The 9012-nt window shown below is 29.4% G+C and overlaps 1 long non-coding RNA gene across 1 annotated transcript; it reads right to left on the bottom strand.

Annotated features, from left to right (window-relative positions):
* Positions 1–1275: 1275 nt before the first annotated feature.
* LOC132742569 (uncharacterized) lies at positions 1276–3246 on the bottom strand. The gene is made up of 4 exons (XR_009627445.1): positions 3114–3246; positions 2253–2318; positions 1714–1777; positions 1276–1292 (listed from the first exon to the last, which is right to left on the bottom strand). It is a non-coding gene; the product is annotated as an uncharacterized LOC132742569 (long non-coding RNA).
* Between the last annotated feature and the right edge of the window lie 5766 nt (positions 3247–9012).

Raw genomic sequence — 9012 nt, 5'->3', positions numbered from 1 at the left:
AATTTAGTAGCAACCCACTGACTTAATTCCTGTAAAATGCTTGCGTCTTATAAACTCAGAATGATTTGACTGTATAATAATAATTTCAGTCTTAATTGAATAAGAGATTGATAACGTGAAAGAGACACATCTTAACGATAACAAAAAAGTACTGAAATGATTGAATATACAAAGTACATAATACATTTATGTTGCATTTAACGTAGTTCTCTAACATTCTGTTTTGTACAATGACTTACCGAGCCAAAACTCATTACCAATGACTCCAAAACCATCTTCGTAGTCAGCGAAAGATCTATTGAAATCAAGACTGCCATCAAAACGGTTTTGGAAAACCTAAAAAAAAAGTTGTGAAAGGAAGTGCTGAATTGTAATAAAAAGATTTAAAACACTAATAGCATGAAATAACAATTACTCACAATACATCATATTAGTTTAACAGTTTTGCGATGATAGCGTTAAATGTCATTGGTCCATCACAATCTTAGCACAATTTCACTCATGAATTTGATATCAATTATGAAAATTTGATTTGCAAAAAAAAAAAAAAAAAAAATCAACAAAAAAACTCTCACTGTCCATCCCCCACCATCGGTCTCCATGTCACAGTACACTTCTAACATTGTATTAGTTGACCAGAGATATATTGGGTAAATCCCACTCGTAGTTAATCCTGCATTGAGCAGGTCAAGGCAATCAGTCGCGTTTACTGCAAAAACTATTGAAGGAAAAAATGTAATTATCAGAATTGTAGACTAAGTAGTTACTGAATATCTTATAAAGTATTGCATTTGGAAATTAATATATTTAATCAAAATTAAACAAGTTAACAAATAATATACATATTTTCATTCTAATATCTTTTCCCTTTTTGTCAAAAAAAATTTGGGTTTTATATTTTTAATTTTGAAAATACCAAAAATAATTTTGATTATTTGGCCCCAAATATTTGACATTTAAACGAAAAATAAATAAAAAACAAAATATTTTAACAAACCCAGTAAAATTTTTCCGGGAAATAAAATATTTAATAAAGTTTTTAATTTATACTAAACATTTTAAAATACTTTAAACTTTTTAAAATTTTTATCAAAAATATGCAAATGAACATTTTATTTTTATCAATTTTAAAATATTTGTGAGTTGACTAAATCCTTTGGTGTAAAATATACAAAACACAAAACCCTTTCCCAATTTATATCCCCCCCACAAAATTAAACCTGTCACTTTTATTCCCCCCAATTTAACTGCCCCCATTCTGAAAAGGGAAATTGCTTTACACTCGTCAATGTCTTCATTTAAAATTCAAGTCATTAGTATTCAGGAAGAATGAAGTCACCTTAATATATGTCATAATTAATCTAATTATCTTACATAATGTTATTACCCACTATTCTTTCTTTTCCAGAAAATATATGTTATGAAAGTTAATCTGTTGTAATAACTTCTATCCCAACACTTCGGTACGTTAGTTATAATCATGCACATTTGTTTTGAATTATTCATATTTAACATGCATTAAATAACTGCAATATTATTTAACTAATATAGTTCCTTACATTCATTAGATTTAAAAACAAAAGCCCATTTAACTTATATATCGGAATGAGATATTTTAATCATTCCTATTAACGATTTTCTATGATATTGCATCAGACGTTTTAGAAAAAGTAAAAAGTAGTTTTTAAGCAAACAAATTTCAGAATGTCTCACCTGTGCATCTCCCAATATCAATATTTTCGCACGATATATTCATGCAGAAAAATCCATCCGGACACTGAATAAATTCCACAATGATATATTGAATTTTACGCGAAACATTTATATTGTGTTAAAAGTAGGATTATGTACACTTTGTATATTATAGGAAAACAAGCTATCAATTATTAATTTGAAATTAAATTCTATTTATTTATTTTAAACTTAAATCAAGTATTTATTTTATACTTAAGTTGAGTTTATATTTTATACTTAGATCAAGTTTATATTAAAGCATATCTATTTAAGATTTAAATAAAGTATATATTTTATAGTAAAATAACGTATTTATATTATATTTTAATCAACTATTCATTTTATAATTAAATCATAATCTATTTTATCTAGAAAAAAAGAATTTATTTTATATTTAAATCAAACATTTATTTTATACTTAAAAGTAGATACATAATAACAAATAATCAAAGATAAAGGAAATGTCATTCATGTAATAAAATGCTTTTATTGTTGCTTATATGATGAAATAAACTTACCGGTGGCCGCTCGGATGAGCATAGAATCGCATAAGATGTTTCAACACTGATTAAAATAGTAAAGAACTGAAAGTAATTAAATATTTTTTATCAAACATATTCCATTCGAAATCCCCTCAAAGTAAAATGAATTTCTCTTGTAGTAAATACTTAATGTTGATTTCTTAAACATCTATCAAAACGCACTAATTGCATCAAAGTAAAATCTTTTATATAGTCTATGCATTTGAGCCCCCCGGCGGGTGATGTGTTTCCCCCTGGGGTTGTTAATTTTTTACACCCAAAAAACCCCAAAATCATTTCCCCTTTTTTCAGCCCCATGTGATTTGTGTTATTGCCCCTTTAAACCAGATAAAAACGGGAAAAAGTTTAAACAAAAATTATTATTCATCATAAAAAGGGTAATTAAAAAATTTTTTATAATTTTTTTTTTTTTTAATTTTTTGAAATTTTGCCTTTTAAGCTATAATTAATCCATTTTAAATAAACGAGTCCGTAAAAAGGGTTTAAAAATATAAATAATGTTAAAAAAAACCTTACATTTAACATTTTTTATCCTAAATCCCAAAATCATTATCTAATTCTGTTTTTTTTTATGTATAAAAATTTGATTAAATTTTTAATTTGGTTGAAATTGGAACTTTTTTTAAGGGAAATTTATTTTAAATGGGAGAATTTATAAATTATGCACTTTTTTTTGTTCAGTGAATCACCAAATAAATGTATCTGTTTAAAAATTTCTGGTTTCTTTAAACTTATTTCCTCCTGTATTAAAATTATTTTGTATTAAATATTATTTATTTTAAAAGGAAGGTTTTTACCACGATTACTCTAGAAAGCAAATAAAATATGATAACTTACAGCGGCAAACACTGCTGACGATAACATTGTCAAAATCCAAATTTAGAAGTTAAGACAGTAACTGCGTCTCGGTAAAAGATATTGATATTAACTAATCTTTCACACATTATATAAAGATGCGCTCGAGTTTGATAAACAACAACATCTGTTTCAAGAGTTTAATTATTTCATTAGATAGCTCGTATGAATAAATTGATGATTAATTAATTGTCATATTTTAGAATATTGCGGAAATTTTATTTGTTCAAAATATCCAGTTATGTCAGGTTGACACAAGCCCTTATTAGGCGCATCATTGTATATGATTATCACGGTTGCTGTATATTGTCACAACACTGGGTTTTTCCCTCTGTTTGCATACCAAGAAATGCTTTTCAAGGCTTAGTAAATATTTTGTTTTGGGTTGTAATGTCGCACTTACACGGTGCAAGGTATATGGTGACTTTCAATCTTTAATGGTGGTGAAAAAAGCCAAGATGCCTGTCCATGAATGGATTCAGACACGAACACGCCTACGGCTAGCGGGAAAGCGTCCTTACATGAACGAAACCAAAATCCATGGCATGATTAGAACCCACGTACAGCGGTGAGGCGGGGGGACAAGTGGTTTGAAGTCAGCGGCCTGAACCACTTGGCCACGAATGCACATAGTTTTACATTTACATAACCTAATGAACATACATGTTATTAACCACCAATACCTACGCTACTCAAAGACACATAGCGAAATTTTCAATTTTGCTGTTTTTGGCGTTCTTTGTTGATTTACACAACTTATTCCACTAAACAAAGACAACTTTTGGCATTGGGAATAAAATACTACATTGTATATGTTGCAATGTATACATAATATTTACTTCTGAACACAACGTTAAACTACGGTGGCTTGATATGAAATAAAATTAAACATACTGACAAATGCAGGCACACCCTCAGGCTACAGCACAAACGTGTCACATTTTAAGTTTTGTAATTACAGCCGTATGAGCACATCTGCGGGTGTTCCAAAATTCAAAATTTTACCATTTCATTTTAAATTTTGAATTAGAACTGCTTATTCAGTGCTAGGGGACGTGGACGGTAGCTTAAAGTGTACTTTCTAGTACCGTCCATGAACCGGCTCAATCAAACCGAGCCTGCAATATTGTTAATTCTGCCTTTTTGGACATTATTAGCATGTATTCTCATTTTGGATTGTATTCTGATTGTTTTTCGTTAAAAGCCATTAAGCATATCCATATAATCATATTTACTGTCTACACAAATAATAATAACTGCGGAATATTTAACACATTATTTTAGGTGTTTTGACAGCAGTGTATCAATGAAGGCGAAATAGTTATAAAAAGCCCACATGATTATTTCGAGATATTGAACTACAAGTACAATATTATTAACTAATTAATTAATTAATTTATTTATTTATTTAGTTATTTATTTATTTATTTATTTTCCAATCAATTAATTAATTAATTAATTAATTAATTAATTATCATTATCTATTTATTTATATATATATATATTTATTTATTTATCTATTTTTGACAATCCCATTATATTTTAGAAATTCCTTACTCATCCATTAAATTTGCCATTTCTGATTCTGCGAAAAATATATTCAAGGTTGCATTTTATATACAATATTTAAAATTTCTTTATTAGTTCAACTCAAAAAAGAAGTCATAATCACTTTAAAGTAAGTGTATACGGTGTTAGCATAAACAATTAGCTCAGGTACACATTCGTGCCTGAAATAATGCATGGAGGGGCATCTCCACCAGTAAAGCTGGAACGTCGCCAAATGACCTATACTGTGTCGGTGTGACGTAAAACCTTATTAAACAAGCAAAAAATATACAATAAGATACTGAGACTGATTCAGCTATATTGGGATGACATTTATCACTAAGCCTTTGTCTGTTTTGGTATGGTAGATAAACAACTTATTTTTATCCAACATATTTGTTTTTAAATTAACGCAGCCTTCAGCATTTTAAAGGCAATATATGTTACTTTTAGAAAGATTGTTTTATATAAATGTCAAATCAAAGGAATTTTGATGGAAAGTGAACTTTGCCAGCGATACAATACATTAACAATAAAGAACCCCCTCTATACCTCTAACCAACCGGCCTGCTCTCTTTTATATTGGATTTAGTAAATCATCCAAAAAGTTTTTGTCAAGCTTTTCGACCTTATGTTTCAATACTCCATAGTTTGCAACTTTTTTGCCATGGTAAAGCATGGCAATTAGTGGACGATTTACATGATTTATTGAACGTTACAATCATATCAAGTAAACAACGCCTTATGTTGCCATACAGTCCCACTTTAAGGACAAGTATTATTATGTTTATAAAACAATTTTCAAACATCGACGAATATGTAAAATATGTAGTGCAAATATTTGTACATATTATATGTAATCATTAAAATATATGCATTCCTTTCTTATTGAAATCTTTAACCAAGACTTTATTGAAAATAATCTTTTTATTACCTCCCTATATTTACATGAAATGTTAAGTTCGGTAATATCTTTATAAAATTTTAATGATGCTTTTTGAAATTTCCAATTGATAAATCTTAATTTAAGCATCATATTTATGATTTAAAACCAAATTAACTTGTGTTACAGGATCTTTACAAAAAATGGAATATAATTTCCCGCAAAAAAACTTGAAGGATGATATCTAATTTGCATTTCCGTCTATCGGTCCGTCCTCAGTGCTAAAAAGGACACTTGTTAAGTACGAGAATAGGTAACCATGTTTATTTATTTCATTTGTGTTTATTGGAATAAAGTCAGATTTTGTAGGGTATTTTTACAAAATAATAATACTTTTTAAGTAAATAATTGCATGTTCATTTGAAGATTCAAACTATACTAATTAGTCTACACTGGAGACGACATGCGGACTTGGGAATTGCACCACATCATAAACTTAATATCACATCAAAGGTAAACAAAATAGCATATTTCACATTTGTATTTTCAAAACATATCGTTTAAACATACACTTTATGATATGTGCTTTTTTCTCATATTCTGTATCCAATACAATTTGATTTGAAAAAAAGAAAAACTAACGAAATTTGCCAGATGTACAAAACTAAGCACCAATAAATAAGATGTCCTTGATTATAATAAATTATAAACACTTTAAAGTCAGTCATCTGTTGGCTTGTTTCTATATGAGATACAGGTAGCATATGGTGTTGTTTACTTGCTAAAGCTCACATTTTTTGCTATTCTAATATTAATGATCATTCAGAATTCAAGTGTAGTTGTTCTCTTTGCTTTGTTTTGTGTAAGTGTTCTCGTCACATGTTCTAAAGGGTCGAGGGCATCACAATCAGAACCTTGCACATTCATATCATTTATAAAAGGTAAAGGTCTTGTTTATAATAGTATCACCCCTACTGAAAGGGCCAGCCTTTTCTGACTTATGAGGGACCTTTTGCTTTCATACCATGTACCTCCCAACTCCTACCACTATGCGGCAGACGGATATAAATCGGTAACCATTAATTTTAACTACCTCGCGGCTAACGGAGCGGCCATTTCGGAACGAGCCCCACGAAAAACATTCACCCTTCAATTAACGCTCCCCGTGGGGCTCGAACCCTCTACCTCCCGACCCAAAGGCGGACGCCTTAACCACTAGCTAGGCCAACAGGATCTGTTTATAATTTTAAAGCAAAAGTAGTTTACAGTTTATAATTATAAACTTTATACAATGACATATACAAGAATATAAGAAACATCTGTATAATAAAAGTTTTTAATATTAACAAACTTGGTCAACTTTTCTTACAATGACCATAGATGGATTTTCAGTGCTAATAGGACGCTATTTATATATACATGTAAGCTTAATCTGAGGTGTCCTGAAAATACTTTTGACCAGTTTCCATTCTTTCTCAAAATCCTATAATGTGTTTCTTTTGAAAGCTATATAAGATACAATACATATACAATAAAGAATCCCCTCGATACCTTTAACCTACCGGTCTGTCGGCTATAGTTAAATTATTACATCATTAAAACACCACTTGTCTTTTTTTCGACATGATATTTTAATACACCATATAGCAATTTGTTAACGATTTATTGAAGGTTAAAATCATATCAAGTAAACAACGCCTTATGTTGCCAAACCATCCTTGAAAGACAAATATTGAACATTAAGTGCAAAAGTGTAATGATCACCATTATTATATATATTGATGAAAAAGAACACACACAGACATCTCTTTGCAGTGGCAATATATACATGTAAGTTATCCGTTCAAGATTGCGTTTAATGTTAGAATATTTAAAACTACTCTATTAGTTCAACCCAAAAAGAAATCATTTGTACTTTAAAGCAAGTGTATATGGTGTTACCATACATAAATACACTGATTCACCTAATTTGTCTGTTTTGGTATGGTAGGTAAAAAAATCATTTTTTTTTTCCAAACATATTTTTTTTTATTTAAAGCAGCCTTCAGCATTTAAAATGTTATTTTGTAGAAAGATTGTTTTTATATAAATGTCAAATGAATGGAATTTTGATGGAAAGTGAACTTTGCCAGCGATACAATACATTTACAATAAATAGTCCCCGCTATACCTCTAACCTACCGGTCTGCCCTCTATAGTTAAATTAGTAAATCATTAAAACTGCCATTTTTTTTCGACCTGATATTTTAATACACCATATAGCAATTTGTGAAACATTTATTGAAGGTTACAATCATATCAAGTAAACAACGCCTTATGTTGCCATACCATCCTTGAAAAACAATTATTGAACATTAAGTGCAAAAGTGTAATGATCACCATTATTATAGATATTTATGATACAAAACACACCCAGCTTCTCTTTGCAGTGGCAATATATACATGCATCTTTTTGCCATTTTTAAGTTAATTGTGTTGTAAAAGAGAAAGTAAAGAAAAATCATAAAGAAAAAGTTAACGTTCAAATCAGTCTATTTTGAATGATTTATGGAATCTACAAATGTACAAGTAAAAATATATTAAAACCAATATTTTTTTTTAATTAAACATGTTTATTGGAGTATAAATTTATCAAACAGTCACCAAATTCTGATATTCCTAACCAAATTGCAAGCTGAATCATCATATTATCTTTAACATGTCATTACATTGATAAATTAAGTTTTATCAGTCACCCTCAGCTTTATCAGACACGTATGTGGTTACCAGTGCGAAAAAGAGATTTTAATATAAAAGAGGAAATTTCATTGACACTCTTTTTTCAGAAAACTTAAAAACAATATTCTCACTCGTGCCAGTCGTCTACGCCATTCGTGAGAATACTGATTTTAAAATTCACTCGATGAAATGAAATTTCATCTTACACACAAACAATTATCTTCTATTAATAAGCAATCTCCTACTCAGTGATCTCTCCTTATCATAACCACCTGCCAACGTATTTAATCATTATGAGGAGTTTGATTTAATAATAGTATTTATTTTACCTCACGTAAATATTTTTCTATATAACCAAATGTGACGTCACATGGTGGTATTTGGATCTATCATCCTGGAAATGAATATTATCCGGTCAACAATTGTTGGCAATATTTAAAAGGGGAGAGTAATCTGTAAAGACTTAAGAAAACGTAATGCTATAGTTCTCTCCCATATATGAAGTACATTTTGGTATGATAAAAATCAATGTTGAATGACTCTCTGAGCAGTGAAATGTTACATTAAAATGTCCGTTCGGTGTAATGAAAAAATAACTTATGTCTCTAAGGATAATAATGCATATTAGCGATCAGAGGACTGAAATAACATCCGAGGCGAATCTAATTTGCACTATTGCCTGACAGACGTGTTACATTTATATTATTATACCCCATGAAAACTTTTTTATGA

The sequence above is a fragment of the Ruditapes philippinarum genome, unplaced genomic scaffold (genome assembly GCF_026571515.1).
Source record: "Ruditapes philippinarum isolate M1 unplaced genomic scaffold, ASM2657151v2 ctg10224_1_1_1_1, whole genome shotgun sequence".
Lineage (NCBI taxonomy): Eukaryota > Metazoa > Mollusca > Bivalvia > Venerida > Veneridae > Ruditapes > Ruditapes philippinarum.
Note: the sequence above shows the minus strand (reverse complement) of the source record. Positions and strands in the feature narration are given on the sequence as shown.